This window comes from Spermophilus citellus (assembly GCF_964194105.1).
Source record: "Spermophilus citellus genome assembly, chromosome: 2".
NCBI lineage: Eukaryota > Metazoa > Chordata > Mammalia > Rodentia > Sciuridae > Spermophilus > Spermophilus citellus.
The window spans coordinates 208278715-208299753 of NC_138183.1; the positions used below are offsets into that span (position 1 = coordinate 208278715).

The window sequence follows — 21039 nt, forward strand, 5'->3', positions numbered from 1 at the left end:
AATTAGGTATCCGAAAATTTCAAAAAGTATTTCATGGCATAAAGGATAGTTCACTTTTCATGAATTACTTGTTCTTTGCAGTGTTGTGGATATGTATGGAAATTAAATCTTATTTTTCTTGGTAATTTGATCATTTAACTTTATTTCTTTACTAACCAATTTCTTTACACTTCATTTTTAATTTTCCCTTTTCTTTAACTCTGTAACACTTAAATCAAGAGAACTCGTGGTTTTTAAAATATTTTTCTTTAGTTGTAGATGGACATAATGACTCTATTTTGTCTATTTTCATGTAGTATTGAGTATCGAACCCAGTGCCTCACATGTGCTAGGCGAATGCTCTACCACTGAGCCACAACCCCCACGCAAGAAAACTCATTATTAACATCAAGAATACTAAAAAATTAGACTAATATTTCTTAAGTTCAATCTCTATAATAATATGTAAGCCCTTTGTGTGTAGAATCTCATTTGATATCTCAGTAACTTGAGAGTAGGTATTATTATTACTGTTTTATAGCTGAGCTTACTTAAAAGTTTTTAATAAATCCTTTGGAAAAATGAACAGTACTTTGGAAAGTAAGTAACCATATACCATTTTATCTATTTTATGCACCTGGACTTTTGTATATGACATTTAAATTTGCTGTTTCTGGATCTCTTCTTCCTTTATTCATTATTTTTATGAATGTTAGCATTATTATTATTATTATTATTTTCTGTACTGGGAATTGAACCCAGGGACACATTACCACTGAGCTACATCCCTAACCCTTTATATAATATTTTATTTATTTGTTTGTTTTTGAGACAGGGTCTCATGAGGTTGCAGAGGCTGACCTGAAACTTGTAGTCCTCATGCCTCACTCTCCTGAGTCATTGGGATTATAGGTGGCAGCATTGTCTTTTGTGTTTACACAGACATGAATTTTTTAGGCTTCTTTAACTGTGCACCATCCCCCTCATGTCCTTCCTAAATCAGGAAGTCATACAGTCTTGTGACTGTGTGAAAGACAATTTGTATATTTTTTCTTCCATTATCTATTTTATTTTTTGAGTTTAGGACTAAGAATGAAATTTTTCTGAGGTGAGAACTATCTTTAACCATTAATACTAGCCTGAATGACTTTGGGAATAAACTTTTGCTGCAGACTTAATGATGTTTTTTTAACAAATTCAAACTAAAATTATAAGAAATATTAGAGCTTAAGTGCTAAAACAGAGCTTAAATAACAAAAGTCATTTAGATGACACAAATATTTGAATCATAAATATCAAGCTGCTATGTATCAAAAGTTATAACAAGAAATAAGAACACCATTCACATACAGATTTGCAGCAGATGTATTTCCTAGATCAAATTATAGTTCTGGTAGTGACTTTTTAGAACTTTATGCAAGGATTTTTCATATTTCAAAATTCATATAACTGTGCAGTTGAGGAACTTCCATGTAACCTTCATTGCAAATGATTATCTATAATGTAATGATGTGCTGAAAGAAAAATATCAAGAGAAGGATATAATGGAGTTCTATGATACCTTTCAAGTGATGAATATGCTTCATTAAGATAATGTGCTCTCCAACAGTTATCAGAATTTGGGAGAACCTATAAAAAGACATTTTCAAAGATGAAATATATAAGAACTTATTACAGAGAAACATTAACAGATGAATATCAATTTTTTTTTTATGATGGGAAACACCAATGTTGAGCTACAATTAAAATGAGATACACAACTCTGAGAGGAATCCCATTCTTCTGAGTTTCAAAATAATAGTCATTATTAATATGTTTTCAATTTTGTCAATAAAATCTTTGTAGAAATATGTATGTTTGTTGCCATATAAATACCTTCACAACCTTGTTTTTGCTTCTTGACCTGTAAAACCTAGGGTATTTACTATTCAGCCCTTTATGTAAAAAAATTTGCTATCCTGAGCTAACAAACAAGTATTCCTTTACTTTTAAGTGAGCCCATGTTTATCAAACATAAAGAAATAAATCTCCTTTGGTAGGGTTTCAACTATTGAGTGAAAAAAAGTAGTTCTACATCATTCCTAGAACAGATTCTATTTATTTGTTTATTTGTTTGTTTATTTATTTATTTTTAATTTTTTTTTCTGGTGCTGAGATTCAACCCAGAGGCACTGGGTTGAATCTCAGCTACATCCCCAGCCCTTTCAAAAAATATTTTATTTAGAGACAGAGACCTCATGGAATTACTTAGAGCCTTGCTAAATTGCTGAGGCTGGCTTTGAACTTGTGATCCTCTTCCCTCAGCCTCGCCAGCTGCTGGGATTACATGTCTGCCACTGCTCCCAGCTATAGAATAGATTTTAGATCACCATTTATTCCAACCAAGACCAAGTTTTTAATTTTACAATTAAGAATCCAAGATTTACATGCATGTAATTATATGCATCAATAAGAAAAATAAAATCCAAGATTTAATGGAAATTTGTCATTAGAACTGAAAATAGAACTAAGATTGTGGGATTTTTTTTTTTTGTCTAGTGTCCTTTCTAGTACACTTTATTTATATGCAAATGTTTATGTTTGGTGCTAATGTTGTAGGACCTTCTGCAAAACTGAGGCTGCATGGAGGGCCCCCCTTCAAACCCTGATTTTTGCAATAAGGTAAGAAAGATATGTTGCTCAGAGAAATAGGCATAAGTTTATTAGAAGGGGTATGAAAGGAGAAAAGGGATACTCAAGGAAAAGTGTGGGTCCTCTGAGAGAGGAAAGGGACAGAGTGCCTCTTCTACCTTCCAGTTTTATTGGGCGTCCCAGAGAAGTTTCCAGAAAGTCCTGCCCAGGTCTACTTCTTGATTTTTAACTGACATCAGACTTTGAAGTTCTTATTCCATGACAAGTATAGGTAAATTTTACCCATGCTGACTGGTTCTAATTGGAAATTGTTCTTACATCTCTCTTCCCTAACACTAAGAATGATTAAAAAAAAAAAAAAGAAATATGAGAAATTGTCTATATCATCAAGGGAAATTATATGCTAACCAGGAAATGTATCAGGGTCCCATCAAGAAACAGCGCACTCAAATAGAGTAAACGAGGATAATTTAATTAAGAACTATTATAAAAGTGTGAAGAGAGTTTAAGGAAATAGCTGTTATTATCACCAGAGGTCTGAAGAGACAATTGGAAGAAGATGCAAATAGGTTTTAGTGGAGGAATACACTGCTGTCAACCTGCACTAGAAAGAAGGTGCTGATAATACCACCCATCAATAACTTGACCTCATTCTCTTCCTGCACTATCATCTCCTACTTGTGCCTTGCATAGTGCTGACCCCACCAAAAAAAGATGGCAGATAACTTTTTGACAAGTCCAAAATGGGTAGCATCCTATTGAAAATTGCTGTTTGGAAAATGGCTCTGTAGGGGCAAATGGAGAATATGCAGCACGTAGAGCAAGTTTATTTATATCATAATCACACATGGTAACATTCTAAGTTAGAGTAATCTGGAAACATATATTTTAGATAATAGCATATCAACATATAAAATATTTTATGAGCATCTTATAGTGCTTTACATTTTATAAAGTATATTCTTATTTTTAAAAAATATTTTAGTTCTGCATGGACACAATATTCTTATTTATTCATTTTTATGTGGTGCTGAGTATCAAATCCAGTGCCTCACATGTGGGACAGTCTGACACCGACCTACAACTCCAATCCAAGTATATTTTTATTTTATCTGCATATTGAATTTCAGAAGCGGCATTTTTTTCTGCATTGACATCTGAAACAGAAGTAGTTTGGTTCTCAATATTTGAAGTTGGCAATGTACTTCTATGCATAAAGTTGTTCTACTCTCTTACAGAAGCAGATATTGTTTTAAGTTGTTAAAAACCTAGCTTCTGGGCTGGGAATGTAGCTTACAAGTAAAGTGCTTACCTAGCATGTGTGAGGCCCTGGGTTTGATCCCCAGCACTGGAAACAACAAGAGCACTCAGCTTCAGGAGAAGGCCAAGTCCTAGAAGTTAAGAAAGCAAATAATGCATGGCGATGATTTTTCATATGAAAATTCATTACTTTAATAGTTTTATAAAGTAGTCTTTCTATAGGACTAAAGATACTTATATAGTAGAGATTCTCAGCATAAAAATGTGAATATTCCAATATATCATCATTAAAATTACATAATTTTTATGAAAATTCATTACTTTAATAGTTTTATAAAGTAGTCTTTCTATAGGACTAAAGATACTTATATAGTAGAGATTCTCAGCATAAAAATGTGAATATTCCAATATATCATCATTAAATTTACATAATTTTTAGTCAGTGAGACCATATCTTGACTCCTGGCTGTGGACTTTACTTGCTATGTAAACCTGGGCAAGTTACTTAGACTTGCAGCTGTAGTTCACTATAAAAATGAGGATAACTACAAGATTATTTTAAGCCTTAAGTGAGATAGTGTTGTATAGTAAGCTCTCAAAAAATATTTGCGTCATTAGACTTCATAACCAAATTTTCAAATTTATTAATTGGGACAAGTGGTATGCATGGTTTAATTCATTCTGCAAAGATATATTAAGCGGCTATTTTGTGCTAGGTAATCACTCTGCTAGATGCTGGGATCATAGTAAAAACAAATCAAACCTTGCCTTCCTTAAGTTACATAATTTGTGTCTAGTTTGTATTAATAATTGATGAATTAGTAAATAGTGCTTATACTGACTGACACACAGGTTGCCAACCTAATGATTTATTTAGTTGTCTTCAATGACTTATAACAAAAAGACCAAGATGGTCTAATTTTTAATTGTTTTCTGATTAAGATATTAGTACAGGGGGCTGGGGATGTGGCTCAAGCGGTAGCGTGCTCGCCTGGCGTGCGTGCGGGCGGCCTGGGTTCGATCCTCAGCACCACATACCAACAAAAGATGTTGTGTCCGCCGAGAACTAAAAAATAAATATTAAAAATTCTCTCTCTCTCTCTCTCTCTCTCTCTCTCTCTCTCTCTCTCCTCTCTCACTCTCTCTTTTAAAAAAAAAAGATATTAGTACAGTTTACTACTATAGACTTTAAACTCAACAAAACACTAAATTGATGTGCATTTACCTCCTAATAAATGAGAAGCCATAATTTAGAAAAAGGACCATTAAGTTAAAAATAGAAGTATTTTTTAAAAATCTACTAGTTCATTGATCATTTACAGACATTAACATAACTATCTGGTTTTCTTTTTTTATGTTATTTGGATCTAGAAATGGTAATTTCTATGTTGAGTAGCACAACCAGAAAATTCAGTCTTTTGGAAAATAAGTTATTCTACCCAGAACAATAGTAGTTGCTCTCATTTCAGATGGGCTCTCTAGAAATTACTGGAAGCTTGATTTTGATTTGTTAGTTTCTTTAGTTGATCCATGTCACATTATAATAATAGTCAATTCAGTGTTAAATAAGTCTCAGATTTTTGCTATTTGATGCTCTTTTATACATAGAAAATTAGTGGTTAGTGGTCCCCTACTTTGTACATTTTTCTTCAAATGTGTTGAATTTATATGTTTATTGAAAAAAGCCACTTTGCTTATGTAGAGTGCAAAACTTTCAGTATATTTATTTAATAAGTTTAGGGTACCTGATGATCCCTGGGGAATATGAAATTAAAAATAGCAAACAGATTCCCAGTTTTCATTTTTGAATCAGGTTGCTATGGGGCTAGACTCTTTGTTTGCTTAATTTTAAGCTCAGTTACCATAACAAAAGTTATTTACTCAGCTAATGTCAAATAGATACTGCTGGTAACTTGAATAATTTCTGTCTTACCAAGAAAAATCCCAAGTAGCAAATTGTTAATTTTCATTTTAAATGGGAAATTAGTTTGTTAGTATATATTGATTTTGAAGTTTCTTTCATGGTCAGTGGCTATCTTAATGCTTTAATGTTAATTTTTCTTAAATCCCTCTATTGCTTATATTTAATATTGCTTATATTTAATATAAATAAAGGCAGGTGAGGGCCTAATAAATGTGTCTGTTAAATATTTAAAATTTTATGTACAAAAAGGTAGTTTAATTTCAATTAAGTATTAAGAAAATATTTATAGATATACCTTTGCTATTTTCCTTTATAGTCATTTTTGTGAAAAATGCCTTTTATTGCTTTAGAAATGAAGCCATTTGGAAAAATCAGTGAGGTTTTTTTTTTTTTTATGGCTCTCAATCTTTACCATATTTGCAATGTAATTATTCAAATTGAGCTAATTTCTGATTGTTTCTTACTAAACTGGTGCTTTCAAAAAGTTTTATTGTTGAAGGAATGCCTCTGTTGTGGCTTTCTATTTCTTCTATTTTAAGAGGTCAAACGTACTAACTGAAGTTAAGCAGTAGGTAGTAGTTAAGGAATATAAGTGAATCAGAAAAGTGTCAGTAGGATATAAAAAGTGGTAAGTAGCATCAATATTCCTAGTAGTTCAATTCACAATAGCTATGAAACCAACCTAGGTGCCCTTCAATAGGATAAAGAAAATATGGTACATATATAGAATAGAATATTACTCAGCTGTAAAGAAGAATGAAATTATGAAATGAAATTATTTGCCACAAATGGGTGGAACTGGAGGTTATTGTGTTAAGTCAATCCAAAAAAACCCAAAGGCTGAATGTTCTCTCTGATGTGTGGATGCTGACTCAGAATGGGGTGGGGAAGGTGGATGTTCGTCAGATTTGGGGGAGATGGAGAATGAAGGAAGGAAGGGCATGGGGACGTGAATGGGAAAGACAGTAGAATGAATTGAACATAACTTTCCTATGTTCATCATGTATGACCACAATAATGGGAAGTTATACTCCATGAATGTATAATATGTCAAAATACACTCTACCGTTTGTACAACTAAAAAGAACAAATTAAAAAAAAAGTGGTGAGTAGATTTTTTGCTAGATTTTCCTTCTCCCACCATTGGAGGATAGTTTGGGGGATAATCAGAGATGACTTTGGTTATAAAGTAGAAATGGTATAATTAGAAGTTTTTATTTTTTATGCAGGAGGCAGGAGGCTTATCTCAAAACCAAATAGTTTTACTTGAATGTCTGCCTACATATAGACTTTCAGTTGAATGAGGTTAGTCATGGAGGTGAGAAAGACAAGAAAAAAACCCACTTAATTACTGTGATCTTAATTTCCTTTGTAAAATGAGAAGAAAATAGATTTCTATTGTGTACAGTGAATAGAACTACAAGAGAGAAATTAGAGACTATTTTAAGAGACGTATTGTAAAATGTGGTGGTTTAAATGATAAAATGTGAAAAAATGGTGATAGAAAATCAGAAATATGTAAATCAACTTAGATTGAAATGGAGGAGAGACGGGGGAATTTAAAGAATGAGTCATTTTTTCATTTAATAAGTCAATCCAACTAAGTTTCATTATAATCTGGATGAAAATAAAATCAATACTAATACTGGTCTCACAGGATGGATGATGAAGGTTGAATGTAATAATATGGGTAGAGCTCTTAACAAAGTGCCCAGCTTAGAAAATCTGTGAATTCTGTTCTCTTTTGTTGCCAGTGGTTTCCCAACTTCAGGGTACCTTTCTCTGAGCAAAGTCTTCGTTTAATTGTAGTGAGACATAAATTTGAGGACATGAAAAGGTAGACTGATGAGTCACTAATATGGCATTATGTAAAAATGTGAATATGTAACAGATGTGATTCTGCAATCTGTATTTGGGGTGAAAATGCGAGTTCAAAACACAATTTGAGCCAAATGTATGAAAGATGATATATCATGAGCTATGTAATGCTTTAAATAATCAATTAAAAAAAAAAGGTAGACTGATTAGTAGGTACACCTGCCATTTATTCTCTTTCAAGTATATGCCCCTAACAGTATTTAGATATTGTCTCCAACATTTTCTACCCCTTGTCAAAAAAATGAGAAACTTCAGTAGCAGTTTTGGTCCTGGCCCCATAACTAGCATTGACAGTTAAAATGATCCAGTATGAGGTCGAGTGGGAGGATTGTAGAAAGGTATCAGCCTTGGGTTGAACCCTTATAGAAAATTTCTCAGCTTTTCCCACAGACGTCTAGCCCTCTTAAGCACTGCTCTTGGGGTAGAGATTACAGATTAATGATGAAATATCTCTTTCCATGGTCAGATAGCACTGGAACTCTTAGTTGTGTTATTTGGGAAGTCAAAGTCATTGTTTTTCTAAACACATTAGAGAGGCATAGATATCAAGAGAGGAGCAGATTTCCAAAAGAAAGGGACTTTCAGGAGAGAATATGTGCAGTTGTTGTTATTTTTTATTTTTCTTATAAACATATATAACTATTTTACCAGTAAGTGTGGTGTCTTTGGTTGGCTCATCATTCCTTTTTTTTTTTCTTTTCTTTTGGTACTGGGGATTGAACTCATGGGTACTGAAGCACAGAGCCACACCCCAACCCTACTTTGTATTTTATTTGAGACAGGGTCTCATGGAGTTGCTTAGCACCTCCTTGTTGCTGAGGCTGGCATTGAATTTGTGACCCCCCCCCCCCACACACACACACCGTCACACCTGGCTGGCTCAGCATTTTTTTTTTTTTGTAGTTGTTGATGTACATCATGGCTTTATTTTATTTGTTTATTTTTTTTAATGTGGTGCCAAGGATCAAACCCAGTGTCTCACACATGCTAGGCAAGTGCTCTGCCACTGAGCTACAGCCCCAGCCCCGGCTCATCATTCTTGATCTTAAGGATATTATACAGGAAATCAGAAAAGAAATTTTGTTGTATTTTTCTCTGTTAAGCAGCAGGTATCCCTCTCTGGGACCAGATAGTTTACTTGATTGTCTGTGCTATTTGTGGATCTGTTAGTTGTGCAAACTGTAGAGAACTGAGGGGGGAAAAAGCAATGTGGCCTCCCCTGTTTGGTTTATAACTGGATAGGAGGGACTGTTGTATACTGTTACACATCAGACTGCCTGAGTTATTGTATGTGGTATTTCTAGTTATTGTATGTGATATTGTATGGGGGTATTTCTAGAACTTGTTATAAAACCACCAGTCTAGGCTTATCTCAGATCTTCCCTAAAGGACCTTGGCTTGTGATCTCCTTTTAAGGTCTTCTTTTTCAGACCTAGAGCCTAGTTTATAGCATATTCCTGTTTTTGAAGTGAGGACCATTCCCCCACTCCTTTAAATCTTTTTTTTTTCCTTTAATAAACCATGCTTGGAATTCTAGAGTATTTTTTGGGGGGGTATTTCTCATGTAATCTTAAATTGTTCAGATGTTCTGGTAAAGTCTTTTAAATACTAACTGCTCTTAACCTAATCTCATACTTACTGAAATTTTTATTGTAACTTAAAATGAAAACATTTATTCAAGGTAGGAGTTATGTTTTTGAGGTAAGAATGGGGTGCCATTAATTGAGATGGGGTACAGCCATGGATAGAACATGTTTAAGAGGAGTATCAGTTGAGTTTAGAACATGTTAAGTTTGAGATGTCTGTTAGTCCATTGGAGTTGTTGAGCAGACAATTGGATAGATGATTCTTTAGCCCAGAGGAGAGGATAAATAAATTTATCATTAGTTAAATGATAATTTAATAAGTTTATCATTAATTTACTGAAGTTATTTATTTAGCCTGGCAAGAAAGAAAAGACAAAAGTCCTAAAGTTAGAGCTCTGGGACCCAACAATGTTGGGTTGTTTCAGTCAGGTTTTCCACTGCTGTGACTAGAGGACCTGACCAGCACAATTACAGAGGAGGAAGAGTTTTTTTGAAGGCTCATGGTTTCCGAGGTCTTGGTCCACCGAAGACCGGCTCCATTCCTCAGGGCTGAAGGTGAGGCTGAACATCGTGGCCAAAGAGGGTGGTGGAGGGAAGCAGCACACATCATGGTGACCTGGGGGCAGAGAGAGGGTCTCCATTTGCCAGATACAAATATATACCCGGAAGCCATGCCCCAATTTCCTCCTCCTTTAGCCACACCCTACCTGTTCAGTTACCATTTAGTTAATCCCTTTCAGTGGATTAGATTGCTGATTGGGTTAGGACTCTTACTACCGAATCATTTCTCCTCTGAACCTTCTTGCATTGTCTCACATGTGAGCTTTTGGGGGACATCTCACATCCAAACCATAACAGGTGTCAAAATGCTAAGCAAGGGCTGGGGTTGTGGCTCAGTGGTAGAGTGCTTGCCTAGCACACATGAGGCCCTGGGTTTGATCCTCAGCACCACATAAAAATGAAATAAAGATATTGTGTTCACTTACAACATATATATATATATATATATATATATATATATATATATATATATATATATATTAAAAAAATGCTAAGCAAGACCAGAGAGGAAACTGAAGTAAGTTAGAAATCTGAGAGTGGGATATTCTGGAAGCCAAGTGAGAAAAGTGATTTCAACGGGGAAGAGTGTTCAATTGGGCCAAATGATGTTAGATCAAAAATAGGAATAATGAGAATTGACTGTTGGCTTAATTAAAGACCTTAATGAGCAAATTTGGTGATAAAAGGGCCAAAAGTCTGATAAAAATTTAAGAGAGAATGAAAGAAGAGGAATTGGAAACAACCAATATATGCAACTCTTCTGAGGAATTTTGTTGTAAAGGGGTTAGAGAAATGGAATAGTGGTCTGTGGAAGCACAGTCATGACAAGGTATATGTGTCTGAGGTGTGAGAAAGTTGCAGCATTTTTATCATTGGATTGGGATCACATAATAGAGTGAAACAAATTGAAATTAAGGACAACTTCCTGAGAACTGTTTTTCTGCATCCTGTGTTTCCTCATACTGAAAGTAAAGACTGAAGGGTTGTCCTGCCTCCTCCAACCCCCCAGGGAGGGAAAACAAAAACAAAAACAAAAAATGCTGAGAATAGGAACTGTTCCCTGCCCTGGCCTGTGTAGCACAGATTAACTAAATCTGCATCTTTAGATTTCCTGCCTGTTGTCCCACTTGGATGCCTCTTCTCTTTTAAATGTTTTCCTACAAAAGCTTTCCTTGCCCCAGACCCTCAGAAGATGGACATTTGAAAATAAAAGTTTCTTCTATCTTCCTTCAAGCTAACTTTAAATAAAATTTATTATCCTTCCAATTAGACTCCAGATATTTGTAGAGTACAATGAATGGTGGAGCCTAGTGTTTTGCCCTTGTGCAGTAGTTCCACCTTGTAGCAGAGAATCTCTGCTGATATATATAACTAGTAGAGTCAACTCTGCATCTGTGGAAAGAATGGTTGTAGACTAGACCTCACACAGTTCATCTGCAGTAACAGAATGAAATGCAGGGTATATCTATACAGGTAATAGAGAATAATTTGATGATCTCATAAGTAAAAAGGTCTAGGTAGAAACTTTTCATTTGTGAAAAGAAAAGTCTCATATAGACAGTATAAATCACTACCTTCTATCATAGTGAAAGGTAATGAAATTGGAGGGAGATTAACCCCCGTTCAGATTCTAGCTCTGCCATTTGTTAGTTGACATGTGGAAGAATTTTGTTAACAAATCTCTGTATTACTTAGGGGCTCTGTAAGATGTAGAATTTACTCAGTGATGGTTCAAAAAAGAACATTTTAATGAAGAGTCTCCTTTGTTAGGGTCAAGAGAATAGGCAAGAGGTTAGATCACTATGGAAAACTGTTAACCTCACCTGGGACTGAAGGAACAAGGGTAGAAATGATGTTTTGCTGAAGTTCGAAAACGGATCACCTGGTAAGAGTTGTAGTCTTGAGGGCAGTAGACAGTTGTTTCTAGACAGTGGTACTGCAGAGAATTGGAGTAGCCTCGCTTTCTCTCTCCTCCAAACTCCAGTTTCCAACTCTTGGCTCAGATTGGCCAAACTTAAGAAAAAACAAGTTGCAGGATTACTCAGATGATGCAGAATACATAGGGTTAAACTTCCCCAGGGTCCAGAGAAGAGCAAAAACTGCATCTGGGAGTCAAGTGTAAAGTAATTAGTATAATCACTAGGCCTCAACTACTTCATATATAGAGGGGCTAATTGCAAAATTGCTGTGATTTCACATTGCTGTCAAGCACCCTGTCACACTGCTAACATATGGTACTGTTTAATAAATGATAAGTATACATCATGTAATTTATGGTTAATAATCGTTAAAACTTTAGAAGTAAGCAGATGAGGATTTAAATTCTCTGCCTCTTACTAGTCATGTAACTTTCAATAGTTTGTTGTATAATCTGTAGAGAAATAAGGTTGAGAATTACAGAAATACAGAGAATTCCAGTGAAGATTAAAGGAGACAGTATATGTTAAGTAGGCACATAGAATGCAGTGTAAGTCATCATGGACATCATCATATTACTTGATTAGTAAGAATAGTAAAGAGATTAGTTTCCAAGAAATTACTAGTTCTGTTCTCATTTTTTCTAAATGGGGTTCTTCCTTGGTCTCATTGGGATCAAGGTTACTATCTTTGCATTTCAGTCTAAACTAACTATAATTAATTTAACTTTTTGACTATCCTTTTATGTTTTTGCTTTCTGTTCAATAAACACAGAGAATTAAATGTTTGTCTTCATTGGTCCTAAGTTGGCATAGAAATGGAAAAAGTTGCAAGTGCTGAAATTCAGTTTTATTAGCATAGGTTTGTACATAAAGCTCAAGTAAAATGTCATTAAAAAATAGGAGAGTACAGGATGTTATAAAAGATAATTCAGAGTTTTACTATCAAAAGTATTCTCTTAAATTGCACATAAATTTAACAGTTCTGTAAGTTTGATTTGAGGACACATATATGTTTTTCTTTTTGGCTACATGGGGAACAATGAACTAAAACCTCATTGACGTAATTGAACCTGATAACATCTCCTGGTTGTACTGCTGATGATTCACTGTGGTTTTGGTGGTTTTGTAGAGCTCCATAAAGCATGTTAGACTTACAAACATATTCAAACAGAAACTTTTATCAGGATTCAGCGTTTTAACCACAAGGAGAAGTTCAATTTAAATAAATGCACAGTCTTGGGTTGAACTTTATCAAATCAAGTAACATTTTTTAAAAATAGTATATACCTTGTATGTTACTTAGAAAAAATAGTACTTTTCTTAAAATTAGTTTTAAATATCTAACCACAGTGTGTGAAAAGATACAATAATCTCTAATAGTGTATTATATTTGAGTTTAAAAGGAAACAAATAATACTGAAAGCTCCTAAGAAGAGCAGGTTCAGATTTTATACTTTCATTAAGTGATGTCTTATAATACAGAATGTACTGTACCACTTGGCTATCTGCAGTCCACATTTATGCTGTTTCTTTTTTCTTTTTTTAATATTTATTTAGTTGTCAATGGACTTTATTTGTTTATTTATATGCAGTACTGAGAATTGAACCCAGTGCCTTACTCATGCTAGGCATGCACTCTACCACTACGCCACAATCCCAGCCCTTATGCTGTTTCTTCAACATTGAAACATAGTCTAGCACATGTGTTTTAACGATTGTCTCTTTTCTCTGAATAAAAGCAATGTGTAGATTTGTAGTTAGTGTAGCACTCTCAGTGTTTTGAAAAGTTCTTCCTTGTGGTACAGATAACTCATTCATTCATAGAACTGATTCCAACAGACATTTCCCAGTCTATACTATAGTTTACAAAGAAGTCATTAAATAGGAAAAAGTTGCTGGGTGCTGTGGCATGTATTTATAATCCCTGTGATTTAGGAGATTAAGACAGGAGGATTACATATTCAAGGCCAGCATGGGCAACCTAGACCCTTTCTCAAAATAAAAATTGCTGGGGGAGATGGGGTTGTGGTTCAGTGGTAGAACACTCACCTAGTATGTGTGAGGCACTGGGTTCAATTCTCACCATATGTAAATAAATGAATAAAATAAGGCCCATCAAAGTCTAAAAAATATTTGAAAAGGGGGGAGGGGCTGGGGATGTAGCTCTGTGATAGAGCACCCCTGGATTCAATACCAGTACCTCTACCACTACGAAAAGGAAAAGTCACCTTTTATAATATGGTTCTTTCAGTGATAAGCACAAAAGCTGCCTCTTATCTTTTCTTATGTGTATTGTATAAATACCTAGATGATTTAGACTTTGCACGTGAGTGTATTTATCTTGAAGTAAAGTAAAATATCTGCTGTGTACAAATGTAACAGCAGTTACTCTTTTACATTGTATAAGGTCTTTTCCATTCTGTGATGTCTCAAAGTGTCAAATGGTAAATACATTTGGAAAATTTTTGATCTGTTCTCTTTCAACATAATGTTTATCATTTGTGTGACTAGTTTTATTACACAGTAATATTTTATCTTATATGCTTTTGCTATGAGGAGCACAGAATCTGGTGCCTTGATTGTTAGTCTCTTCTCTTTTAGGAACAAAAATCTTCACTAAGATTTTTTTTTTTCTAGAAAATTCTTTGGGTTTACCAAAGAGGTTTTTGTGTTTCCTGTCATTATTTGATAAAGTTTCAAAGTAGACAATGTGCAGATGAATATAAAGAGAATGGATAACCATCTTTTAAAAATCCAGCTTTTAGATAATTGTATCCTAATAACACTTTTGTTTTCATGTGCTTGTGGATATTATCACACATAGAGATGAATGTTCTTTTTATAGTAGAGTCCTGTTCTTGAATTATACTTAACATTTATTCTGATATATATCACTGTATTTATCAACACCTTAGGCTTCAGAAAACTACTTTTAAGTTCTTTCATATTTGGGTGGATATAATATAATATAGTTAAAATGCATATTTAACAGATATTAATAATATTCAGACATGGTACTTTAACTAAGATGACTTTTAAAGAATAAACAGATCTTTGGGTACCTGCCTGGCTGATAAGAATATAGTGGTTATGAAGATGATAATATTGAGATTTCTGTGGGAATCAGAATTAATTTTAATTTCACAGTTATTTGAGGAAAATCTGTTGATTCAAAGATTGTAATTTGATACAAAGTGGCTAATATTCTTTTTTTAAAGTATATTTTTTAGTTATAGGTGGACACAATATATTTTATTTTTATGTGGTGCTGAGGATAGAACCCAGGGCCTTACGTGTGCTAGGCGAGTGCTCTACCTCTGAGCCACAATCCCAGCCCGAAAGTGGCTAATATTCTTATTACTGTTTCCTAGTTTAAAGTCTCCCTAATATTATAAATGTGTATATGTATTTTTATATGCTTTATATGTATATATTTTACATTTTTGTGTATATATTACATATATACATTTTATTTATACATATAGTCATAAATATGTATTATAAATATATTGTATATAATTAACAATATAAATTATATATACATAATATATATAAAATAATATGTATTCTAATATTACAGAGGCATTTAGCAATATCTCCAAAATATTTAAAATCTTGAAGATTTTGCTACTTTGGATATCTCCCCCTCTGTCCAGTGTCATTAGTTCTCTTTACAGGCCTATTAAGTACAAACATGCTCTGGAACCTGCCGTGTCCAATAAAAAAAACATGTCATCTACTAGCAGGTATAATTTGACTTCCTCCTTTCCTGTTTGGATGGACTTTACTTTTTTCTCTTGCCTATTGCTCTTGCTAAGGCGTCCAGTATTGTGTTGAATCAAGCGGTGAAAGTAGGCATCCTTGACTTGCTCCTGATCATAAAGGAAACACTTTAAGCTTTTCCTCATTCAATATGGTGTTGATCATGGGTTTGGCATACATAGCCTTCATTGTGTTGAGGTATGTTCCTTCTATACCTAATTTTGAGTACTTTTATCATGAAGGAATATTGAATTTTATTGAATGCTTTTCTGCATCTATTGAAGTGATCATATGGGTTTTGTTCTTTATTACGTTGATGTGAAGTATTACATTTTGTCATTAGTTTAAAAGAAGAACTTTTAAAAGATTTTGAAAAGTGTAAATTTGCCACTGCCAGTGGTGAAGCCATCTAATACTAGGCTTTTCTTTGTTGGGAAATTTTTCTTACTGACCAAATTTCAGATTTTTTGGTCTGCTTAGGTTTTCTGTGTCCTCATGGTTCAATTTTAGTAGGTTTTTGGTGTATAATTGATCATAATAGTCTCTAATAGATAGTCCTATTGGATCCCTAATAGTCCCATAATAGATCCCCTTTGTATTTCTTTAGTATCGGTTGTAATACCACCTTTTTCATCTCTGATTTTATTTGTTTGGGTTCTCGGTTTTTTCTTGGTTAGTCTAGCTTAAAGTTCATTGATGTTGATTTCTTTTTTAAAAAACCAATACTTTATTTCATTGGTTTTCTTTTTAAGTCCCTATTCATATTTTATTTTTTGGTAGTGAAGATTGTGAATCCAATGGTATTTTACCACTGTACTACATCCCTAACTCTGTATTACTATTATTTATTTATTATTATTTTGAGACTTAGGGCCTCACTAGATTTCTGAGGCTGGCTTTGAACTTAAAATCTTCCTGTCTTGGCCTCCTGAGTCACTGGGATTATAGGTATGTGCCACTGTGCCTGTCTATACTCATTTATTTCTTCTATTGTCTCTGTAATTTCTTTCCTTCTGCTTAATATTGGGTTTAATTTGTTCTTGACTTTCTACTTCTTTAAGTTACATCATTAGGTTGTTCATTTGAACTCTTTCTTTTTTTTATTTAGGTAATTATTGATATACACTTTGATCTTAGTCATACTTTTCTATATTATGTAGGTTTTGGAGTTCCAAACCCATTTTCATTTGTTTCAAGAAAATTTAAAATTTCCCTTTCAATTTCTTCATTGACTCCTTGGGCATTCAAGATTTCCTTATTCGATTTCTATGTATTTGTACAATTTGTAAAGTTCTTGTTGATTTCTAGTTTTATTTCATTCTTATCAGAAAAGATATGGGATATGATTTCAGGTTTTACAAATTTGTTGTAAAAAAAACTATATATTAGGCAACAGGTTTTGTGGCCTAACATATAGTCTACCTTGGAGAACATCCCATTGACTGATGAAAAGAATATGTATTCCACAGCTGTTAGGTAAAAATATTCTGTAAATGGCTGTTAGGTCTATTTGGTGTACAGTATAGTTCAGTTTTCATGCTTCTTTGTTGATTTTTTTTTTTGTATGGATGATCTGTCCATTGATGAAAGTGGGGAGTTGAGATATCCCCTATTATTATTATTATTATTATTATTATTATTATTATTATTATTATTATATTAAAGACTATCTCTCCCTTTAGATCTAAGAATGTTTGCTTTATATAATTGGTGCTCTGGCTTTATATAATTGGGTGCATATATATTTATAATTATTATTTCCTCTGGTTAAGTTGATTCCCTTTCTGACCTTCTTTGTCGTTTTTACAGTCTATTTTAGCATACACACACACATGCACACACACGTATTATCTTCACTTTTCTTTGGTTTCTGCTTTTGTTAAATATTATTTTCATTCTTTGACTGCCATTCTTTGTGCTTATGAACTGAAATTCTTTTAGGCAGCATATACTTGAGTCTTTTTTTTCTATCAATTTAGTCTTTTTTTTTTCCTATCAATTCAGTCTAAATACTTAATTGGGAGATTTAATTCATTTACATTCAAGATTATTATTGATAAATAAAGATATATGCCTGTCATTGTTATTTTCTCATTGTTTTGCATTTCCTTCCTTTCTTCCTTATTTCTTTCTCTCTTATTCATCTTTGTGAATTTAGTATTCTGTATTGTTAATGCTTGATTCTGTTATTTTTCTTTTTTTCCCCTGCATCTTCTCTACTATGGAGTTTTATACTTTTGCATATTTTTATGATGGTAGTTATCAATTCTTACCCCTACTGTAGGGCTTCCTTAGTATTTTTGTAAAGTCAGTCTCGTGATAATAAATTTCCTCAATTTTTTTCTTAGATTTGATTTCTTTTTAATTTCTGAAGGATAAATTTTCTGGATATAACATTATTGGTTGATAATTCTTTTCTTCCAGGACATTGCATATATTACCCTAGTCTCTCCTTGGTTCGTAAGGTTTCTAGAGAGAAGTCTGCTATTGGTTTAGTAGGAATTCCCTTATATGTCATTTGACACTTCTCTCCTTCTGTTTTTGGACTTTTAACAGTTTGACTTTAATATGCCTCACAGAGGGGCTTTTCTGGCCAAATCTATTTGAGGTCCTTTGAACTTTCTAGACCTAGATGTTCATATCTTTCTGTTTTCAGCTATTATTTTATTGAATGGGATTTCTATGCCTTTTCCCCCTCTTTTCTCCTTCAGGTATATCAATAATGAATGGTAACATTTGTTTGATTCCTGGTGTCCCATAAGTCTTGTGGCTTTCTTTGTTTTTTTTTTTTTTGTTTGTTTGTTTTTGTTTGTTTTTTCAGGTGTCTGTGGCATTATTGGGTCTTCTATGGATCTTCTGCTTACTTTATTCTGTGTGAAATCTCTCTTGATTCAGGGTTGGTCTTGACTAGAAATATGGAATAGTAGATGATGTGTGCTTTGTTACCATCTTTATAAGAACACCTTGAGTCTCCTTTCTGTGCAGAATTCTGCCACATCCCAACATTTTGTCTCAAACACTTCAATAGATTGGAGTTGTTGTCTTTTGCACGTTTTGGTCTTTTTATTGTGTAGGAAATCTTGCTGGGTACCTCTAGTCAGCCATTATGCTGGCATATGATCTAAGTTTTTACTCTTAATTTCTATATTTATGATTTTATGGGCCATAATGCTGCTATAAGAATATACCTAACTAGAATTCCTGGGCCATTTATTTTCTTTCTTTTTTTTTTCCAGAAATTTTCATTTTCTCAAAATCATTTTGATATTCTAGTTCAAATTACTTAGAAGGAGTTTTGTTTGCCAGCTCTTTGTGGTTTTCACTGTGTCTGTTTTTAATTCTTGCTATGAAGGAAATTTTAGCCTAATCCTACTGATTTTGAGTGACATAATTTTGATCCTGTAGAAAGTGACTGCAAATAAGAGTGAGCTGCTGCTTAAGAGCTGATTTAAAACCAACCTAACAAATATAAATGGGAGAAAACCATAGTCAGAGAAAGGACTAGAAGGAGTGAATTTATTAAGAGATATATTATACAACAAGTCTACATTTTCTACAGAAAATAGTAGAGAGATCTAAAACAAGTAAATAGAGGGACTGAAATGGAACAAGATTAAATTCCATTCATGTTTGATTACATCAAAATGAACCCAGCTATTATGTATAACTATAATGGACTAATAAAAGCATAAAAAAAGAGTAAGCGGAGAGAAAAAAGCATTGCAAATTGTGAAGTTTTGTAGACCTCTAAGATTACAGTTGAAATAGAGTATACATTACTTCTCATGTTAGCAGCCTCTTTTGTGTAGGCAGCCTTGAAATGCTTTGGGGAATGCTTTTAGAATGTAAGCTAAAATGGGATTGCTCTTTTAATTTATCAGCAGATTCCTTTATATCAGTGTTTTTCAACCTCTTTTCTTTGTAATTCCCACGCCTCAACCAGGAGCTCTTTGAACATCTTTTCCCTGTTGACCCATCCCTCTCCATGAAATTTTCATAATAAATAATAATAATAATGATAAATAATAAATTTTGATTTATTTCTTCATGTGCAATGTATCTGTTTATGTATTGTGGCCTTTGGAGGGCTAAACATTATTTTAATTGTCAAAATTCACCTGCTTGGAGTGGTGGCACTCCCATTGAGGAATGTATAAATACAAATATGTCTCTTGTTAGTAGAGTGCAAATATTTTAAAAGCAATGTTCATTTAGTCATGGATCAAGGAAGTGGAGAGATAAGAAGACAACTCAGTATTACAGTATCCTATTAGAGGTATACTTGAATTAGCAAAAAATAAACTTAATGTTTAGATTACTGAATCTGTTTGATGATATCCTTGTGGAAGAAATACAGAAATAGATTTAGAATACAAATTACTGACTTGATGCCAATCTCATAGGTAATTTTTAGTGACATATCATAAAACTCAGAGTTCACTCCTGTCTATTTTAGACTATTATTAGTGAACTTGAGAAAACTCAGATTTACAAATGTTTTGATGATCGGAGGAAGATGAATAAGCTTTTGTAGACTTCCTCAATCTCCAAATAAATTTTGACAAGCTAAAGTATAGACAGAAGTAAAATATTCCAGTTGAGTCTAAAGAGCCAGTTGTAGACAAATAGCATGGAGAAATGGGTAATAGCATATCAAGTACAAAAGAATCTTAGGGATTGTAAGTTATTTATTAACCTTAGTGTATTTTTAGGAAGCTATGAACATCTTAAGCTTCCCTAAAGAGTTTGTCTAGAATCTGGATTGTATGCTGGTCAAATCACAACCCGAAATAATTATATAAGGACCATATTTATGGTCATATAAAATAAATTTAATGAGTAAATTTAGTAAGTCTGCTAAATATATAACATATTTTGTAGCTTCAGTGTAACTATTTTGTGGATAGTGGTTCATGAATTTAGTAAGTGGATGTAGAATATCTTGATTTTCTTTGGAAAGAAATGGATTTCTCTTTATTGAAAAGAAAGTGATTACTCTTCTTTAAGGTGTGGACAAGGAGATGGTGATAATGATTGACAATTTTTTGAATAATTTTGAGTATACTAGCTAAAGTAAGAGTTAGCATATTATAGCCCACTGACAAAATTCTGCCAGAAGCCTATTTTTACATGATCCTGGAGCTAAGAATTAAAAAAAAAAAACTTATAAAGTATAAAAGAAACACAAAAACAAAGAAAATGCCATAGACACCTTATATGGCTTGCAAAGTCTGAAATATTTTTATGTTCCTTTTAGTTTTTTCAAATCCTGATAAAATATTGGACCAATGGTAGAATAGGTAACACTTAAAGACTTTTTCCAACCAAAAGATTTAAAACCAAGGACAAGAAACAAATATTTCAATGTACAGAAATAATGATTATATTATAAATTAAATAGTCTGATATTCGAGTAAGGTCCAAAACTAGAAAATAGCAAGTAAAATGAATTAAGCAAAAGGTTGAGACTTATTTATTAACTCAATAAACCTCAAAGAAATTTAGGATTAATAGTAGGTGGCAATTGTAACCTACTAAA

The 21039-nt window shown here is 33.2% G+C and overlaps 1 protein-coding gene across 1 annotated transcript in view; it reads left to right on the plus strand.

Moving 5' to 3' along the window:
- PDE3B (phosphodiesterase 3B) overlaps positions 1–21039 on the plus strand; it is a 183905-nt gene that overhangs the window by 88053 nt on the left and 74813 nt on the right. The gene's annotated exons all lie outside the window — the stretch shown is intronic.